Source organism: Lepidochelys olivacea (assembly GCF_965140295.1).
Source record: "Lepidochelys olivacea isolate rLepOli2 genome assembly, chromosome: 2".
Classification (NCBI taxonomy): domain Eukaryota; kingdom Metazoa; phylum Chordata; order Testudines; family Cheloniidae; genus Lepidochelys; species Lepidochelys olivacea.
The window spans coordinates 20175034-20197156 of record NC_140412.1 but is presented as its reverse complement, the minus strand read 5'-3'; the positions used below and the strand labels follow the sequence as shown (position 1 = coordinate 20197156).

Sequence of the window (22123 nt, the reverse complement as noted above, 5' to 3'; positions counted from 1 at the left end):
TGGAAAACAAATAATTCACTGATCATTAATATTCTTGTGTGATGTAAGTATGGGGTGTGTATAAGAGTTTTGAATAACATGCTAAATTATGTTTTCTTATAAAGTGTTTGGCAAGCAATGCATAACCAAAGTTTGCCTGGGACAAAGGAATGTGTATTTGTTTGTCTGAGCAACCTGATCATTGGGCAGAAACAATGAAGGTACATTTACATAAAAGGTAAACTAAGCCATCAACCTCGTGAATGGGGGCAACAACCCCTTGCAGGGTCTGAACCTCAATTGATAAGCAATTGAATCAACTCATTATATACAATATTACCGTATTATAAAAGTGCATCATCGAGTGTTGTCTCTTATAAAAGCTAAGGACGTACTGGTGATTAATATAATTGTAAAATGTATTTATTAACACTATATGAGGAATTATGAATACTTAATTATGTTATACTGTATAGTCTTTGACCAAACAAAGGGAGAAACCAGTTTTTTCTCAGACAGGAGGGAAGGCAGTTATCTGTCTCCAATGAAATTAAGCAAGGTGTGATCAAAACGAAAGAAAGCCTCATTTACATATGAATCAGTGCGGCGATGGGAAGTCCACAGGAAAGAAAGAACAGCATGAGGGCATCCTGAGTCTGGGGACAAAATAGTGAGTTTGGGAAGATATAAGGAGGAAGAGGAAGCTATCTTGGCATCCATCACTGGGCAGACAAAAGGGGCCAGAGCTCTTGCAGGCTAAGATGGGTCCTTTAACCAAAGGAGTTGAAGTCTCGGGGGACTGAATATAAGTGAAAAACTGGCTTAGGCAAAGATCTTTCACCAAGGAAGACTAGGGAAACCAGCACCTTGTACTTTTGTGGAAGAAGGCCCTGAATCACAGCTAGTCAGCTACAGATGTAATGAAAAAGATTGCTAAGAAATCTACCTTAAACCAAGGTTGTAGGTTGTTGACTTAGACCATAGAAAGTGTATTTTACTTTATTTGTTTGTAACCATTTTTCTTTATCTTTTGTACTTGAACTTATCTAAAACCTCTCTCTTTTTGGTTAACAAACTTGTTTTATTTTTAATCTAAACCTACCCAGTGGTGTGTTGGAACTGAAGAGATTGTTACTTCCAGTTAAAGTAATAATCTGTGCTTCTGTCTCTTTAAAGGAACCAGAATTAATTACCTGAGAGTTCCAGGAAAGGTCTGGACACATCGGGGCAGACGGTTCTGTGAAAATTTGGAATTGGGGATGTATTGTAGTCACCCTACAAGTAGTAACCAAGGCTGGTGGAGACCAGGGTGGGGCCTTTGTGTTGTAGGCAGGCTGCTGGGGTCAGAGTGCTGAACCAGGACTGCACAGCAAACAAACACACTCAGGGAATGACATGCTTGTCTGCCAGCTGGTGGGGTCCGGGCTGTGAGCCACAGTAGTAGAGCATTTTAAGGCACCCAGGGTTACAGGGCAGGTGGTGACACAACCTCTCACAGGTCTGAATTGCGCTGCAAAATGTGCCAGTGAGCAGGCAGAAAGGCCTGGGATAGCAGAGGGGCAACAGCCCCATTCTAGGGTGCCTTCAAGAAACAGACAGGGAGACTGCATGTCCTGTAGTTTAAGGGCTGATTGACTCGTTTTAAGTTAAATTGATGGACTGGGCTAATTTAAGATGAATAGAGGGAGACCAGTTAGAAGAAAGTTGGGACCTCTGCAGAGACTGTTGAGAAGGTGCTTTGATTTATGGCAGCATCCTAAAGGCTGCCTATGGGCTGCTGTGTATCTGGAGCTGCTCAGATTTCCCCTGCTGGCCGGTGTGCACTCTGCAGATGTTCACTCCCACACCCAGCATATCTCAGCTGCCCCAGGATGCCCCTTCCTGCTCTGGTATACTCTTGCACCAGGGCTTGCAAGAGAGGCAGTCAATGTCTGCTTATGGCAACTCTATTCTGTGTCCACACCAAAAGAATTTTCCCCTGGCTCCTCTATGGCCCCGACACACCCATCTGGTGTCCTTGGACTAGGATGGGAACAGAATCTCTCTCGTTTTCTTTTGCTGGGTTTAATAAAAATCTTTCTTCACTGTTAGCAAACTTTGTAAATAAACAGGAAAGTATCTATAATATTTGTGACTTGTGAAAGATCTACCACATTCTTTAAAAACCAGAGCATAACAGTTCTGGATATGAGCAATCCCAGTAATGCTTATAAACACTACCGCTTGCAACAGTAATTTTTATAGGATGCATCATAACCCCACTACAGCTTCATGTCTTCTAGGGATATTCACATTTACAGAGAACATTTCTATTGAGAAACCTATTTTACAGGCTCAGTTTGGGTCAAGACAGGGAAGGTGCTTGCCTCACATGTCTACATCTCGCTGATTTCATTGGAGCTACTCCCATCAGTAAGACAAGTGGGATTTGGCCTACAGAGACTAACTGGCTGCAATTGAGCTTTTGTTGCTAGCAGCACATCTCTCTGCTGGTTCTATGAGCACTTCCTCCCTTTTTATTTCCTTCTCTTATTTCTAGGCCTACAAGGGTATGATGGAGAAGCTCACCAGCTTGAGATGCAGTAATGTAAGGAGATACAGAGCGACCTGGGGCCTGATGTAAAGCCCAGAGTAGTCAATGAGAATACTGATACATCAGCCTCATAGTCATTTCTTAAAGCCCCGATTCAACAAAGCAATAAGCATATGCCTAACTGTAGGCACATATTTAACTTCATTTGAATAAAACATTCAAAGGCACTTAAATCTCATGGCAAGACAATGGGACTTAGGCTCTCAGATGCTTTTGAAAATTTTACTCTTCATCCCTGTTGACTCCAATGGGACTTAAGAATGTGTTTATGTGTTTTGACAAATTAAGGCCCAACAGAAGAGGACAACATAGGTGATGATGAGGTTGTTCTAATTTTCCGAATGGATCCTGTCTTCGTATATGAAGTGTAAAATAAAAATACAAGTTTTTAGGAGACAGGGAAGAGAGAAAACAGATGATAGTGGAATAATTCTGCCCTAAATTAAGATATGTGCTGCAATGTACATTGCATTATCCACTGAATTAATTTGCATGAATAATACACAGGGAGATGTGTATGTGCCTTGTTTTTAAATATAGATATTTTCCAGGATGCTATTTGCATATTCACCGATTATATGTTCTTTCTATATTATGGGTTTAATTTTATTTTTACCATAGCAGCCATAATGGAGAGACAGGTTTTTATTCTGAAGTTAAAAAAACAAACCCTAATGAGTATTCTTTTCGAATGGGTATGTTTCCATTTACTTCACTGTGGATTGATCACATCCTAATCCACTGACTATGGCAAAGTATGATTTATTGACTGATTAAATCAAGAACAATCTGTACTGATAGAAAAACATATTTAAGCAAATCTGATTAAAGAAGTAATTAATTGTTTTAAACCCATTTCAACTATTCAATGACAATGCAAAATGTACTTAGTCTGCAAGCTGTCCCGGTTCAGTATTTTTATTACAAGATATTGAAAGTGCGTTAATGTTCCTCTCCCTCATCCACCAAGAAATCTGTTGTGACAGCTTCCTGTAATACTTAACTGGCAATAACAGCCAAGCTGAAGAATCAATAACTAAACCTTTGGTTCATGTTGCAATCACAGGCAATTATTTGCATGTCATGTTGAGCCATTTGAAGGTTGAAGTATTGTTCAGATCCATCATCTAAACAGACTACTGTGCATATGTATTTTCAATTGGCTCCCTGGTGCCTTGGGATTTAGTTGAATTATTCTAATGTGAATATTCATGAAGTTTGACAGTAGCGTTTACCACTTCATTATAGCAAGATTTAAGAGCTCTACTGCAGTGCTTGGAAAGGAAGTAGCCATGACATTTTGAAGACAAATAGCTAACACTACCCCACCTGCATAGCAAATATGTGGAGATGCTGCAGCTGCACCAGTGAAAAATCATGCATCTGTGAACAATGAGGTGGTGGATGCCGTCAGTAGCATGGAAGAGTGAGTGATTTCATGCTGGTGCCTAAATGGGAGTCTGATCTACCAACCAGAGAGAAGCAGGAGACCTGGGCTCCTGCCCTAGCTGTGCCACTGACTGACTATGTGCTCTTGGGTGGGCATGTCACACAGGGCAACACTTTAAAAAGTGGCTAGTGAATTTGGGTGCCCAACTTGAGTTGCATTGAAGGGACCTGACTTTCAGAGGCTGCTGAACACTTTCTGAAAATTTGGTGTCTCAAGTTGGGGCGCCCAAAACCAGAAGTGCTCGATATCACTAGCCACTCTTGAAAATCTGGAACTAGATTCTTATATATGCAAGCTTTCCTTGCATCAGTCACCTCCAACTATCATCCTAACAAAGCTTTTCTAAATTGTATCCTCTAAGCATTTGCTTTTCAGATTCTGGTGAAAATGGAGAAGAACAGCAGGTGAGCAGGTATAGGGAAATAATTTTTAAAAAAGAGTGAGAGAACTTTTAAACACATGCACAGTACAGTGTAAAAGCTGCAGGTTTTTTCCTCCTGTTTCATGAGCCAGAAGATACAAACTAGCTCTCCTAGCAGTCAATATGCACGTGCCTGCAAAGGAAGGTCAGGAAACCAAGGGAGGAGGCCCGCGGGTCCTCATCCATCAAAAGTCTATTAATAATAAAACAGATTATTCATAGTTAGCTCAAATATAATTACAGTCATCCAGCAACCCTGGAGCTGAAAGAGCATTTACTTAATATGCAAAATAGTCTACACACAACTGTATAATGTACTGCTTAGTGACATTTTCATTAAGGATTTCAGGTGAAAAAGTAAACCATGTGACTAAAGCAACAATGATGCTCGTGTGTATGGATTTCAAATGTGAAGAGCTTCCCAAATAAAATATTAGTGCTTTACAGTTTGTATAGTTTGAATGGATTTCAGGTTTTATCATGGTCTCTTACACCAAGAATTATAGCAACATTCAGGTTACTACCAGTTCCGAAGGACCAGTCATATATTCCAGGTCAGTTGCACCATCTTACAGCAAAGACAACACTTGTAGACAATCATATAATAAACTATATACAGATTTATTAATAGGAAAAGGAAACAAGACAGTTATTTATAAGGTTGAGGCAGGTAAAATACACACACAAATGAGTTACAATGTTAAGTTTCAGACGTAATAGAAGCCTCTGTAATAAGCAAGCTCCATATGTCCTTTCGGGCTAACGCAGGCTAAGCACTGGGATTCTCTTGCTCCTGCCTAGAAAACCTTTCTCCCCAGAGTCCAAGCAGCACAGAGATACAGTTTGTTCTTGTTAGGAGGTTTTATTCCCTTCCTCCCATGTCCTCTGAGTTGTGAGCTGAGCTGATGGGAGGAATTCACATGCATGGGGGAGATGGGGAGAGAGCAAAGCAACAACATCTTTAACAAAGTCTTTTGTCCTCTTTAATGTCCCACAATAGTTGATCTGGTGTGGGTGGGCCTTTCTTGTTGGGGAGGATGCAAAAATTTCTGTTGGAGTCCAGCACTTCATACTAGTTAATGTCTCTCTACTGTTGGGTAATTTGCACAGTCACAGAGACCTAATTACAATACAAATTATTAAATATTACCTTACACTATGGGATACAGATGCTATAAGTGAGATTAATGCAGGCAGCAACTCACAAGCATTTAATAAAGTCTAAACACAAAACACATTCTTATAATCATAATGCCTATTTTAACAACATTAACACACGTGTAAATCAGATTGATTCCAGCTCTGTATGTCTGGATTCAGTGAAGACATGGGGACCTTGGCTTGAGCTAGCACCTGATCTGCCAGCATCACACATTGTCCTTTAGTTCTACTTTGGGAATCGACATGTCCTCTACACTCAGAAGGCAATTCACTAACACCCTGATGCTGCAATTGTCTCATCCACAGTTGGGAATAAATTGTCAGATACATAGAGAAGCCCCTCATGCAAAAGAGAGAATCTCATTGGCCTTTGAGGGCTGTGTTCCAGGATGAATGTAGTTCAACATTTTCTCTTCTGGAGCAAAATCTTTAGCTTGTCTTGGGTCTAGAACAGCCCCAATGGAGGAAATTTTCTCAGTGGATATCAGGGTAAATGTTCCCCAGTTCAGCTGCAGACCTAGGGCCTGAAACAAGGGGCATGATCTTTCCAGTGATTACTCTAATACTTAATGAATGCCAGCCTGAATCACACAATTGCCCAGGAATAGACACACATATATTGCCCAACACCCATGGTATGCTGCCATCACTGCCAAATACTTGGGGCCTGATCCAAAGCCTTTAGAAAGACTCCTGTTGGCTTCACTAAGCTTTCATAGAATCATAGAAGATTAGGGTTGGAAGAGACCTCAGGAGGTCATCTAGTCCAACCCCCTGCTCAAAGCAGGACCAACCCCAACTAAATCATCTCAGCCAGGGCTTTGTCAAACCGGGACTTAAAAACCTCTAAGGATGGAGATTCCACCACCTCCCTAGATAACTCATTCCAGTGCTTCACCACCCTCCTAGTGAAAGAGTTTTTCCTAATATCCAGCCTACACTTCCCACACTGCAACTGGAGACCATTGCTTCTTGTTCTGTCATCTGCCACCACTGAAGACAACCTAGCTCCATCATCTTTGGAACCCCTCTTCAGGTAGTTGAAGGCTGCTATCAAATCCCCCCTCACTCTTCTCTTCTGCAGACTAAATAAGCCCAGTTCTCTCAGCCTCTCCTAATAATTCATGTGTCCCACCCCCTAATCATTTCTGTTGTCCTCCACTGGACTCTCTCCAATTTGTCCACATCCTTTCTGTAGTAAGGGGCCCAAAACTGGACAGAATACTCCACATGTGGCCTCACCAGTGCCAATTAGAGGGAATAATCACTTCCCTCAATCTGCTGGCAATGCTCCTACTAATGCAGCCCAATATGCCGTTAGCCTTCTTGGCAACAGGGGCACACTGTTGACTCATATCCAGCTTCTCGTCCACTGTAATCCCCAGGTCCTTTTCTGCAGAACTGCTGCCTAGCCAGTCGGTCTCCAGCCTGTAGCAGTGCATGGGATTCTTCCATCCTAAGTGCAGGAGTCTGCACTAGTCCTTGTTGAACCTCATCCGATTTCTTTTGGCCCAATCCTCCAATTTGTCTAGGTTACGTTGGACCCTATCCCTACCCTCCAGCTTATCTATCTCTCCCCCCAGTTTAGTGTCATCTGCGAACTTTCTGAGGGTGCAATCCATCCCATCATCCAGATCATTACAGAAGATGTTGAACAAAACCGGCCCCAGGACCGACCCCTGGGGCACTCTGCTTGATACCAGCTGCCAACTAGATATCAAGCCATTGATCACTACCCATTGAGCCCGACAATCTAGTCAGCTTTCTATTCACCTTATAGTCCATTCATCCAATCCATACTTCTTTAACTTGCTGGCAAGAATACTGTGGGAGATCGTATCAAAAGCTTTGCTAAAGTTAAGGTATATCATGTCCACCGCTTTCCCTATATCCACAGAGTCAGTTATCTCATCATAGATGGCAATCACATTGGTCAGGCATGACTTGTACTTGGTGAATCCATGTTGACTGTTCCTTATTACCTTCCTCTCCTCCAAGTGCTTCAAAATGGATTCCTTGAGGACCTGTTACATGATTTTTCCAAGGAGTGAGGTGAGGATGACTGGTCTGTACCTCCCTGGATTCTCCTTCTTCCCTTTTCTAAAGATGGACACTATATTTGCCTTTTTCCAGTTGTCCAGGACCTCCCCCAATCATCTCAAGTTTTCAAAGATAATGGCCAATGGCTCTGCAATCACATCAGCCAATTCCCTCAGCACCCTCGGACGCATTAGATCTGGCCCCATGGACTTGTGCGTGTCCATCTTTTCTAAATAGTCCTTAACCTGTTCTTTCACCACTGAGGGCTGCTCATCTCCTTCCCATACTGTGCTGCCCAGTGCAGCAGTCTGGGAGATGACCTTGTCTGTGAAGACTGAGGCAAAAAAAGCATTGAGTACTTCAGTTTTTTCCACATTGTCAGCTTTGGATCAGGTCCTTGGTGAACGCTCTTCGGATATGTCTACACAGCAGTCCTCCCAGTCTGAGTCGATATCTTGGCCTAGCAGGGTTCATGCTAGCACTCTAAAAATAGCTGTGCGGATAGTGCTTTGAAGTTTCAGCTCAGGCTGGTGCTCAGGCTCTGAAGCCCATGGCCCTTCCTAGGCTTCAGAGCCCAAACTCCTGCCTGAGCCACAATTTCAAAGTGCTGTCTGCACAGCGATGTTTAGAGGGCTAGCATGAGTCCTGCAACCCCCAAGTCTGTTGATTGGGGCTGAGAGACTCAAGATGCTGTGTAGACTTAAAAGGGTGCTCGTGTCATCCCAAAGTTCATTCTCATGCTGTTGCCTGGATGGCATAGAGGAACGAAACCAAATTAGGCACCTCTGTGATGTTCTGTCCTGAGCCAAATATGGTTGGATGCCTATGAGGAGCAGGTATCTGTTGACACCATCCATCCATCGTGGTTTAGGTCTTCCAAGGGGTCTTTTCCATCCTGCTTTCATTGGGTTAAAGTCAGAGATGATTCTTGCAGGAAGTTGGTAACCATTCAGAGTGGCTGCCCATACCACCTTAGAGGACATTATGTGATCATTTGAGACAGCAGGACCTTTTAGTTAGAAAACTAGATGCCATCCCAACAGACTTCTTCTTCAACGGTTCCTAAAGATCAGCAGCACTAGGGGTATGGAGTTGGGGGGAAGGGGAGACGTCTACAAATAGAAATATGCAGAGATCACCTCAAAGAAACATGTTACCCAAGCCTCATTAAACTGTCAGGTACTTTTTCTGTGTTTGCTTTGCCACCATTGCTGATCCCCAAGACAGACATGCACAAATATCTTAATAAGTAGGAAGGAAAAGCAGATGACAGATTAATGCATTTGCATTTTAAAAAAAAGAAAAAACAACACACTTAAGTTTGTTGGACTGTGGCTAGACTTTAAAGTTCATGATCATCTTAATAGGCTTTGTTTGGTTGTATCTCAGATTAAACTGATATTGTGATTTAGAAATCAACAAAAATGTCATCAGGTACTTACGAAAATTATTATTTGTATTACCACAGTGTAATGCCGACAGACCCCAGCCGTCAGGAGGCAGAATCGAACCGGGGACCTCTGGAGCTTAAAGCATGAGCCTCTACCGCATAAGCTAAAAGCCATTAGCTAAAGGCCTCTTAGCTAAGACTGTAGAGCAGACTCATTTTACCTGTCTCTTTAAGTGATCTTGGTGCCATGAGATGGGATAGAACACCACACCCAGAAGGTGTGTGGGTTACAATAGCACCAGGCAATGTTAGTCACACACCAGGAATCCATTATGCTAGGCACTGTACAAACACAGGACAAAACAGTCTCTGACCCGAAGATTTTACAAGTTACATAAATCACCTAAGTACAAGTCTTTTGTTTGAAAATACTATTTTAATAAACTCTCTTCAGAGATATGCCACAATTACTTCTTCATTTTAAAAAATCAGTATTAAAAAGTGCCTGTAATTAATTATTCCAATTGGTTGAAATACATCATTATTGTTACCACCAACCTCTGCTTATGGAAATGTAACTGTTCACTGATTTATATTTTATGGAACATTCACTTTAATATCATCTCCTAGCCAATATATTTTAGGTGTCTTACAAATCACTCTCAGGTAGTAGATCAGTTCCCTTAGGAGTTTTTTAAATATTGATAACACGCATTAAAGCTCAAATAAAAAACCTGAGCTTTTTAGAAAATAAGACTGTTGCAAAGGTATGAAGATCACATTTTTGTCTGACGTAGATTCACAAGATGGAATTTTTTCATTGTATTTTTGTAGGCTCTTACACACATAATTTAAAACATAATTTTATTCTATTTATATTATTTATTCCATTTCCTATGGTGCATCACAAAATACAGGTATTTATAAAATACAGCATGCAAGGATGAGAGGGTGAGTAAGATAACTAGCTAGATACAAGTAAAGGAAGTTGGTAGGGATTTAAAAGAGAAAAGATTTATTTTATGGGATTTGAAAAGGTTGGGATCACAGCTGAGACTGAGTATCAGGTTAGGGGAATGCCATAAGGTAGGAATAGAGTTGCTAAAGGTTCTGCCATCAACAGCAGAGTTGACAGTAGCCCAGAGCAAGCTGAATGGAAGGGTTGGGTAAGGAAGCTGGAAATTATAAGGTCATGTTTTTGAACAAGAATTTGAAAAGCCAAGTTGACAGATTTTTTGGATTGTATTCAGAGTCAATGAAGTGGACAGAGTAAATGGAAAGTAATTGAGGACATTCTCTTTGCCCAGGAAAACCTTGGAAAAGAGGCGAGTAAGGGGGGATATGATAGAGGTCTATAAAATCATGAGTGGTATAGAGAAAGTAAATAAGAAAGTGTTATTTACTCCTTCTCATACTACAAGAACAAGGGGCCACCAAATGAAATTAATAGGTAGCAGGTTTAAAACAAACACAAGAAAGTATTTTTTTCACGCAACGCACTGTCAGCCTCTGGAACTCCTTGCCAGAGGGTGTTGTGAAGGCCCATACTATAATGGGCCTTCACAAGGGAGCTGATAAATGCATGGAAGAGAGGTCCATCAATGGCTATTAGCCAGAATGGGAAGGAATGGTGTCCCTAGCCTCTGTTTGCCAGAAGCTGGGTTTGGGTGACAGGGCATGGATCACTTGATGATAACCTGTCTGTTCATTCCCTTTGGGGCACCTGCCATTGGCCACTGTCAGCAGACAGGATACTGGGCTTGATGGACCTTTGGTCTGACCCAGTATGGCCGTTCTTATGTTCTTAACCTTGGAAACATTGAGTTGATGAAATCAGGAAGTGAGTCAAGCATTGGTGAGAGTGAGAGAGGGCAGAGGGGGAGATTTCCTCACAGAGAAAGAGGATATAAAGGCCAGAGCCTCAACTGTCACCAATTGGCACAGTTCTGTTGACTTCTGTGCCATTACATCAGTTTACACCAGCTAAGAATCTGGCCCAAAGTTGGGTAAACTTTGGAATAAAGTGGCAACTAACAGTAAACTGCAAATTGAGATGACCAAGGAGGAAAACTTATGAGGAGGACGGCTGGAGAGAAAGGAAGGAAGCTCAAGAAGAGGGTCATGAGGATTATGTAAAAGAGGGGCTAGGCAGGGGTCGACAACCTGTGGCACGTGTGCCAAAAGCAGCACAAGAGCTGATTTTTGGCGGCACTCTGCTGCCAGCCAGGGTCCCGGCCACCAGCCCCGCTCAGCCCACTGCCTGCCTGGATGAATGGAACCCCAGGCCGGCAGCGAGCTGAGCGGGGCCAGTGGCCGGGACCCCTCCTGGCAGGAGCTGGCAGACAGAACCCCAGACCGGCAGCGGGCTGAGTGGCTCAGCCCTCTGCCAGCCTGGGGTCCCGGCCGCCGGCCCCGCTCAGCCTGCTGCCAATCTGGAGTTCCGTCCACTTGCCCCTGTAAACGTAAAATGTATTATTGGCACGTCAAACCTTAAACTAATGAAGACTAGCCACTTCTCAAAGGTTGCTGGCCCCTGGGCTAGAGGAGCAGTGGCAACCACAACAGATTTACAATGTTCAGGGAGCTAGGAGCACAGCCAGGATTTCCAACATTGCTGGCAATGATATTTGTGCAAATGTAGTTTTGATGAAGTTCTCTACGTAGGCTGATAAGGTTTGCACATGGTGTAGGGCACATGGATTCCTGAGGCTCCCAGTTACTGTAGGTACCAGTTGGGCTCTATTAGAGACAGATTGTCACGTTACGCCACTGGCCTGTATTTGGGGACACAGCAGAAGTACACAGCGCTAGAGGGAGCTCCAGGAGAGAATGTGTGTCAGGAGACCAGAGTTCCTCAGCGTAGGCGGAGAGAGCAGAGGCTACACCATCCCTTCAGTTGGTGCAGCCTCAGCCAGCTAGCTTTGTGGGGTGTTGTGGATAGGGGAGTGTGGGTCAGAGCCATGCGCTCACCTCCTGCCTGCTATCCCCACTCCCTGCAAGGTGATTTGCACCCCAAGCACACACTGGGGAGCAGTCCCAAGTTGAAAATCACCACAGATGCACACTGCAATTCTACCTGGGCCTAGCAGGATCATTCAAGGATGGGCGCGGGAGGTGCTCATTGCATGATCCCTCTGGCACACCAGCACGAGGTTGGGAGCAGTCTGGACCTTATAGCTCATAAGTCATCCATTTAAACACACATAACATTTAAAGACACAACAAACCTGAAAGAAAGTAGCAAGGGTGTTTGTTACCAGACTGAGGATTTGGCAATGGACAGTGGCAGGGGGATGGATTTCTGCCAAGAGAGTCAATGACAGAGAGCAAGTCAGAGGTCAAGCATCAGAAAGGACACTGAAATTAATCTTGAAGCCACCTACACATAGTGGTTTGGAGGAAGGAGTCAAGCAATGGAGGGGAATCTTAAAATCTTATTAAGCTGGACATAAAGAGGATGGTTGTGGATAATAAGGAGCCAACATTTTAAAAAATGCACACAAACATAATTAAAAGCCTGTAAGAGTTACCTCTTCTACATAATGTGAGTGGTTGCCAATAATTTTTTTTGAGAGATTTGGTTCATTACCAGTACAATATAAATATTCAGGAGGGAAAATGTGTTCTTAATGAATTAGCCTGATTGCTTTAATTACATTTACAATCTGTTACTTTTAATGTGCCCTTTCAAGAAAAGTAATTGGTTACCTGATGGACTATTGTGTTCTGCAACCCTGATTACAGAAAAGTTTGCAAAGTAATACTGTAAGTCAGGAGTGGGCAAACTATGGCCCGCATCTGGCCCATCAGAGGTTTTAATTTGGCCCTTGAGCTCCCGCCAGGGAGAGGGGACAGGAGTTTGCCCCGCCCATGCATGGCATGTCCCCTCTCTGGCTCCTACATTTAGGGAAAGCCAGGGGGCTCTGCATGCTGTCCCCACCCCAAGCATCCCCTCCACAGCTCCCACTGACTGGGAACCATGGCCAATGGAAGCTGCAGGGGTGGCATCTGTGGACAGGACAGCGTGCAGAGCTGCCTGGCCGCACCGCCGTGTAGGACCCAGAGGAGGGAAATGCTGCTGCTTCCCGGAGCTGCTTGAGGTAAGTGCCACCCAGAGCCTGCACCCCTGACTACCTCCCATGCCCCAACTCCCTGCCCCAGCCCTGATCCCCCTCCCACCCTCCGAACCTCTTGGTCCCAACCTGGCACATCCTACTGCACCCCAAACCTCTCGTCCCCAACCCCACCCCAGAGCCTGCACCACCCAGCCGGAGCCCGGAGCCTGCTCCAGCACCCTGAACTCATTTCTGGCCCCACCCCAGAGCCCGCACCCCCAGCCAGAGCCCTCACTACCCCCCCATGCCACAACCCCCTAACCCATCCCAGAGCCCCCTCCCGCACTCTGAACTCATTTCTGGCTCCACCCTAGAGCCCACACCCCAAGTCGGATCCTTCACCCCTTCCCACACCCACACCCAACCCCAATTTGGTGAGCATTCATGGCTCTCCATACAATTTCCATACCCAGATATGGCCCTCGGGCCAAAAAGTTTGCCCACCCCTGCTGTAAGGTGTGTATGTCTGTGTGTGAGAGAGAGACAGAGACTCATGTAATATGCTGTAGCTGTTACAACAATTGTATATTAAAAGCAGTATCTGTATCTATCTATATATAGGTGTGTGTATATATTTAGTATATATAAATATTGCATGTGAGAACAATGGCATCTGTTGTATTGTTCATCAGTTTGATGGTTCAGTCAAGTTGTTGTGCTTATTATGCACTGCAGTTGGGTTCCTTTGTGCATCTCCCAAGCAGCAGGGATGCGGAGAACAAAGGAGTAGCTCCACATGGAAATGTAGGCATTGGGACGCTCAGCATCACCTCACCTAACTTTTAGGTGCCTAGAAAAACCGTCACAAAGCCTGAGTTTGGCACCTGGGCTCCCTATACAATGAATAGGGAGAGGTAGGCACCTCAGAATAGGATTCACAGAAACCACATGCTAGGCAGCTCCTGGCCTTAGCTAGCCAATGGAAATGCCAAGCCAAGGGGTGTGTGCTAATCTCCTCCCCTCTCTTGAAGGTAGGCACCAAAATCCAGGCTGCGGGAGGCACCTCCCTCTGCTTGGGTTTCTCAGCTGCAAACCCTCTCTTGGCATGACACACCAATGCAGTTTTTGCAAGAAGCTGTGGGGAGGGGCCATTCCTTCATAAATTCTAGCCCATTGTTGAGGGTTCTCAGCCGGGACAGGAGAGATCCTGGGTTCAAGTGGCCCCTCCACCTAATGAGAGAAGGGATTTGAATGGGGCTCTGACAGCTGTGCCCCCAACCACTGGGCTATGTGATACTCTGATAGGAGGCCCCCTCGGGCTCTTCTGTTGAAGGTGTTCCACTGTGGATAAATAATTTAAAAAGCCATTGGAGCAAGGGGACTGATTCCTGGGTCTCCCAAGTGAGTGCTGCAACCACTGGGCTGCAGAGTCACTCTCACATTTGCTCTCTTTCACACAAACATACCCCCCCCAAATGATTATTTCATTATTTATTCACCATGCCCCCACTTCAGTGCTGGGCCAGAGAAAACAAGCAAGCATGGGAATGACTCTGAAGCCTGCTGGTTAGTGCATCACCTCTAAGGTGAGACCCCCACAGTCTGCTCCCATGACTCTAATTATTTAACCACAGTGGAACAACTTCAACAGGAAAGACTGAGGGAGCCCCACATCAGGATATCCCATAAACCAGTGGTCAGAGCCCTCACCTACAGGATGCTAATCCCAGTTCAAATCCCTGCACGCATTCAGGCAGAGGGGGACTTGAAGTCTGAGTGTACCCTAACCACTAGGTTAAAAATTATGAGGGAGGGCAGCCTTCCCTGCCAGCCATTTTGTGTATGCTCATCTACAGGAGCTCCATCCAGTAGGTGAGGTTTGAGCATGCTTACAACTAGACCCACAGGTGAGTTAGGGTCACTCCCATCTTTCCGCAGTTCATGCCTCACTCTGTGGCTTAGGTGTCTCCAAAAATTTAGAAACCACCGTTATAGACAGTATTAAATTAGACCCTTTTCTATGGTGTTGTTGCAGGACCTACTTCTGGTTGTAGGGATCCTTACTAGGGTTACATTTCAGCAAAGATCCAATGCTCCTCCCCAAGAATTTGAACTGTGGTCTTTTCTGTAGTATCCCCTTCCTACCCAGACATCCATGGCACCAACAGGAGCAGGGGTCAGAGGCAGTACAGAACCAGAGGTATTCTATGTGGATTGTCTTTTTTTTTCTGTCAAACTTGGAAAATCAGACAGGTTTGGGCGTGATTGCCCTAGGCCATTCCATGGGGGCAAAGGGGAAAGAGCAGGACAAACCCTGCCAACCCTCCATCATTATGATACAGGAGAAATTTCATGAGGTTAGCCTCACAAAGGCAGCTTCCATGGGTCTCACCAACAGTATAGGGGGATGACCCATTCTTCAGTCTGTACTAAAGCAGCGAGAAAATACAACATACTCTATTTAGTCAGACAATTCTAACCCTTTTCTGTTTGAGAATTAGCCTCAAACAAATTTTTACAAGGGTGGTTATCTGATTAAAGGTTTAGGCAGATATATTTCAGCCTACAGCTTGATCGGGAAGTGTCCCAGCAATACTTCCTCTGTGAGTAAGCATTCACAGGCAACCCAGCCGATAGCACAAATAACTAAGTCACATGGTACCATTTCTGCTCACTAATTGGATGAATCCCAACCCACACAGAGCTTTCAAGGTGGCCATGTGAACACTTATGGTGTAAAATATTTATGCAAGTGCACTTTTGCACAAATTAGATTGGACATAGCTCTAGGAAATATACTGAAGGGAACATTCCTGCTCTGCCTAAGGTATAGACTGGAAGTTTTACTCATTCTTTTCCATCTTCAACTTCATTTCTATGTTGCCTAATAATCTAGGCTCAAACTGCTTGAACCCCTATATCCCTCTACAGCATCTGAGTTCAGTTGTGTTGCCCTTACTATCTGTTCCAGGGTGAGAATTCATTTGAACTGGTTCAAGTGAGGGCTGTTTTTTGTTCAGGGCCTCCATTTACTGGGTAGATTCCCTGAAGACGTCCACCACAATACCTCTGTGGTGTGCGGTGTATTGAAAACTATGTTAAAATAATAAGGTATCAAATTAAGTGTAAGGGGTTTCCTGGTCCTGCTTGCAGGCTAGGGGCTCTGTAGAGAAGCCTGAAATCAGGCTCTGGAGCAGTAAGTCTGCCTAAAGCAAGGCATATTGAGCTATGCCTCTCCGCCTTAAGGAGCAGCCTGCTTTGTTTGTCTCTATTTTTGGTTCTTTGTGTTAGGATTCTGAATTCTAAGAAATGAAGTAGTGTTATCTTGCGACCTACTAGGAAGAATATTTCAATGTTTTTGTCTAATTTCTTTGTGTATATGCCGTGAATATAACATAGTGCTCAGTGCATCTTTGCATGTGACAATCCATCCCAGACAATTTTTGGCCTCCAATTTTTGCCAGCTCCTCATTTTTAAAATATTTTGTGTGTGTATGTGTGTTCATTCATTTCTGGTTGATAGGGCTTTTTGCAGGGGGCTGGGGTAGGAGGGGGCAATTGAGTTCAGTGCCATTCCATTTTGGGTTGATTGTGTACTATTTCCTAACACTATTGTTGGGTGTTTGCAATCTGGGCCAAATCCTGGAGGTTCTTATACACATTTAACCTCTGGTTATTTAGGAACAGCTCCCATTACTATCCTTTTTACCAGTACAGGTGGTACCTGGAGATCATAAATTAATAATGGTAGAATTCCCTGAGCAAGGATGGAGTAAAAACTGAGTGAACACAACATCATAAATGAATATATACATTAAACTATACTTCATAAACTAGCCAAACCCTCTTAAACAAATACCAGTTAGTGGAGCTGAACCCCTTGTGGAAATAGCTAACATGTTTAACAGGTTTGCACTGTACGCAAGTCTCTTAACATATCTTATTACTCTTTTCCCCCCGGTTTCCAAGAGATTTTCTTTCTCCCTCTAATTATTTGCTTTTGTTCAGTTTTATCCCCTCTCACAGCGTGATTTGTGCAGTAGGAGGGGCAAATTCCACATCAGACAGCTGCTTGAGCAAGTAAAGACAAATAAGCATCTTCTCTGGAAGCACATGAAAGCTTTCAGGACAGGCTCTGCTCCTTACTTGGGGTTCTTTTTACTTCCTAGCGTGCACACACACACACACACGCCTGCTTGGGAAATCAGACAGATAGTGTCTGCTTTTAATTTATCAGGCAAGCTAATGTAAAAAACAAGAATGTTTAGTCTCCATGTTGCCGGCAAACGCTCTGAATTCCCCACTGCTCCAGTGACTTCAAAACCATTTGGCACATCTTCAATAAGAAATTATATCAGTGATGCTCTGGAAACTCAATCTAGGCACAGAAATGACAAGAACATAAGCAAATCTTCAGTGAGAGCCATGGCAAAAAACTTCTGCACTTGATTTCAAATGTAACAACAAGCCTAGTCTTTAATTTTTATTTTAGTGACAAATAGATTACTAGTAAGGCTCCTTATCATCTCTTTTTTTCCCCATTTCTGAGACACATAAAGTCCTCTTTTGGGGAGCGGTATAATTTTAGACTACAAAATATAGACCATCTGGTTTTTATATATAATTGACCCACCCATACATACATTATTTAAATGTAAAGACATGTCTCAAATATAACTTTAGGAAGGTTGACAGAAGTTATAAATTGCAGAGAACCAATTCTGCTGCAGTTAATTACTTTCCCAGGGCTGGATTTTGACTGGTAATTGTGTGGGAGCATGGGGAGTGGGTGGGCACAAGGGCCTCTTTCCCAATGCAGGGCACAGGAACCAATCACAAGAGCAATTCATGCACATGGGCGAGTGCAGGGATGGCTTCCTCTGGCCCAATATTTAAGCACTGAGTAAACATTTTGCTTTCACCGTGTACCCGCTCAAGGCTGGTAATCACCCCAAAGGAGACAGGGAGGAGATGGTGCTTTGGTTCCTTCCTGTCCCACCAGCCCATAGATGGCTCAGCATACTAATGGAAAGTAGGCTGAACCATTCTAGAGGTGGACACAGCTTGTGCATTCCTCTTCCCATGCACCTGGAAAGGAAGTTGCAAACTAATCTGCTTCAGTTTCCTCATCTGCGCAGTGGAGATGGGGATATTCCTTGCTGAGCTACTGTTAGCAGCAATGGCCAAACTTGGATCCTGCCCCCAAACTGATTCCAAAGACCACATACTGTAAATGGCCAAGGCCCAAATAAAGGAAATACTACAGAACAGCTAACAACATGTTGTATGTTAGTTGTTAATGAAATACAGTTGGCTGCCACTGGGCAAATGCAGATCTGAAGCTTTCAACACAATATCATATTTGTCCTAAATGACTTTACAGCAATAACAGAAATGCAATATCCTATTAAATCATATTTACGGCATCCATTTTAAATTTGTGAAACAGACGATGAACACAGTTATTTTGGAAACTTGTCTTAGGTTGGTTACCTGGCTAGCGGTGCTGTAAGCACAACATAAAAAAGACAAAGCATGCTGAAGAAAAGTTTCAGAGTAGAAGACATGTTAGCCTGTATCCACAAAAAGAACACGAGTACTTGTGGCAACTTAGAGACTAACAAATTTATTAGAGCATAAGCTTTCATGGGCTACAGCCCACTTCATCGGATGCATAGAATGGAACATATATATATATATATACACATACAGATAAGTTGGAAGTTACCATACAAACTGTGAGAGGCTAACTAGTTAAGATGAGCTATTATCAGCAGGAGAAAGAAACTTTTGTAGTGATAATCAAGATGGTCCATTTAGACAGTTGACAAGAAGGTGTGAGGATACTAAACTTAAGGAAATAGATTCAATATGTGTAATGACCCAGCCACTCCCAGTCTCTATTCAAACCCAAGTGAATGGTATCTAGTTTGCATATTAATTCAAGCTCAGCAGTTTCTCGCTGGAGTCTGTTACTGAAGCTTTTCTGTTGCAAAATTGCCACCCTTAAATCTTTTACAGAGTGGCCAGAGAGGTTGAAGTGTTCTCCTACTGGTTTTTGAATGTTATGATTCCTGATGTCAGATTTGTGTCCATTTATTCTTTTGCTTAGAGACTGTCTGGTCTGGCCAATGTACATGACAGAGGGGCATTGCTGGCACATGATGGCATATATCACATTGGTAGATGTGCAGGTGAATGAGCCCCTGATGGCATGGCTGATGTGATTAGGTCCTATGATGGTGTCACTTGAATAAATATGTGGACAGAGTTGGCATCGGTCTTTGTTGCAAGGATAGGTTCCTGGGTTAGTGTTTTTGTTGTGTGGTGTGTGGTTGCTGGTGAGTATTTGCTTCAGGCTGGGGAGCTGTCTGTAAGCGAGGACTGGTCTGTCTCCCAAGATCTGTGAGAGTGAGGGATCATTTTTCAGGATAGGTTGTAAATCTCTGATGAAGCGCTGGAGAGGTTTTAGTTGGGGGCTGAAGGTGACAGCTAGTGGAGTGGCTGGGTCATTACACATATTGAATCTATTTCCTTAAGTTAAGTATCCCCACACCTTCTTGTCAATTGTCTAAATGGGCCATCTTGATTATCACTACAAAAGTTTTTTTCTCCTGCTGATAAGTCGTCTTAACTAATTAGCCTCTCACAGTTTGTACCGTAACTTCCAACTTATCTGTATGTGTATACATATATATATCTTACTATATGTTCCATTCTATGCATCCGATGAAGTGGGCTGTAGCCCATGAAAGCTTATGCGCTAATAAATTTGTTAGTCTCTAAGGTGCCACAAGTACTCCTGTTCTTTTTGCTGAAGAAAAGGGCACTCTCACAGAGCTGTGGCTTCTGTCACGTTAAAACAACTGTGAATAAAATTCAGCATGATAAGCACTAGTGAAACACATACAGTTGTCTCCACACCTGAAATGCCCTTTGCTTGTTTGTGCCCCAGTCAGGGCCCACTCGTGCAACATAACTACTTGTGTCAGTGGATACTATTCATGCACATACCAGTTTGCAGGATTTATACCCTTAGGTTGCAAATTCTTTGGGACAGGAACTTATCTTACACTGTGGTCTGAAAGGGCCAGATCCAAGGCCCTTTCAAGCCAATGGAAAGGCTCTCATTGACTTGAGTGTACATTAGATCCTAGAGTATGTAGATAAATGAATAGCTAGATCCAGGTTTTTAAATGTCATGGAGTTAAGGGTTGTTGTAGCCATGCTGGTCCCAGAGAGACAAGATGAGTGAAGTAAGTTGGTCCAATAAAATATATTACCTCACCCACCTTGTCTCTCTACCAGCATTTAAGGTCAGAAAGGACAACGAGATTACCTGATCCCCTGCATAGCACAGGCTAGTCAATTATATAAGAAGCCCAATAACTTGAATTAGATTAAAGCACTTCAGTCCTCAGGCGACTGAACTGTTATGTGCCACAAGATTGAGGTGCCACCAATGCCTAAGGCCCTTACAATGGTAGGGAAATGATTCGGTTATGATTCTGGTCAACTACTGGAAAAAATAATTAAATATATAAATAAATCAATTACATTAAATCCTGCAAACATTTGCTAGCGTTTTTAACCCACTGATTTTAGACATCCTCCCACTCCTAGGATTTTCACTTTCCAACAGCATTCATGCAGTTGGGCTCAGCAGCAGGAATGCTTCCTGCTGTCTGGCTGAAATGTTGGCAATTTGAAGGAATGTTCACAGTTGCAGAGCCCTGAAGTTTGATTCCAGAATGTTAGGCTTCCTGCCTGCTGCAGGCTTCTTGCCTCTTCCTTTCAAGCATCTGATGCTGGGCCACCGTCAATTAGAGGGAAACAGCTGGATGGACCACGAGCCAATCCACTATAGCAATTCCTACGTTCTTAGGAGCCTTAGAACTAGAGTAATTAGAAGGTGTATGAAACTCCTGTGCCGAGAGCCACAATAGGAAGTTGCAGCTGTCACTTTAACTTGAGAACACGCGCTGTATGCCGTGCATCAGACAGCAGCAACACTGCTCCAGCGCAGTGCAAAGAGGGGGCAGATGCACCCCTGCTGGCCATCTTTAAAAGAAACGGAGATGCAGAACGGTAAGCACCAGAATTCACAGTCCATTCAGATCACACACCCTGTATAGCAAATACACTCCAGGTACGATACAGATTGAATGTATTACATAATCACGTGCACAGTATACAAGCTGCTAAGTAAAACTAGCAACATATAAGATACCTGGCTCTTATAAAAGCCTTTCTATTTACTACTTCTAGTCCCTCTAATCCCTCCCACCCTAACTTGTTACCAGTCACACCTCCTGTTCTCTAAAACCCCACAATTCATAGATCTTTTTTCCTCAGAAAATAATCATTAAGCGGCTCAGAAGGTAAATTCTATAAAGAGGAGGACAGAGCGGTGGTGGTAGAAACTTGGGCTTAGACACCAAGTGATAAATGCCTTAAAAATGCTTTGGATAGATAGGCCAGTCAGGCCAGTCAGAGGATAGATTTATTAGCATTAATAAGAGCTGCAGACATATGTACCCACAAATGCTGCTACATGGCCAGTGATCACGTAGGTGTCAAAAGCTTTAGTGCCATGCCAAGATTGCCGCTGTAAACTGAATATAGAACCAGACCACCTTAAGCACTTTGCCAGAGATCAGTCCCAAGGAGGCCATATTCCTTAGGCATTTGCCATGATGCTAATAATGATAATGTTGCAGACACAGAAAGGAAACCATTTTTCCCATTATGGGAAACCAAAAAAAGAATAGAAATTGTGAAGATGCTCCCAGGATAGCCCCTACCTTCGGTATGAGCTGCACATTTCAGAGGGCAGAGTAGAGCTCCTAAAGCTGCAAATATTTCATCAAAATGTCTTGCTTTCTTGCAAAATCAGAACTCAGAGATGCACTTCATCATCTAAATGTAGGAAACTGTCCAATAGGCTACCTGTGTCGGTTACCTGAACTTCGAGTCCAGGCATCCGAAAAGTACATATTTTCATACACGTTTGCCATGTCTGTGGGAGTGTTAT

At 43.5% G+C, this 22123-nt stretch overlaps 1 protein-coding gene across 5 annotated transcripts in view; it reads right to left on the bottom strand.

Moving 5' to 3' along the window:
• The window catches only part of LOC311516713 (uncharacterized protein), a 131194-nt gene that overhangs the window by 14875 nt on the left and 94196 nt on the right, over positions 1–22123 (bottom strand). The gene's annotated exons all lie outside the window — the stretch shown is intronic.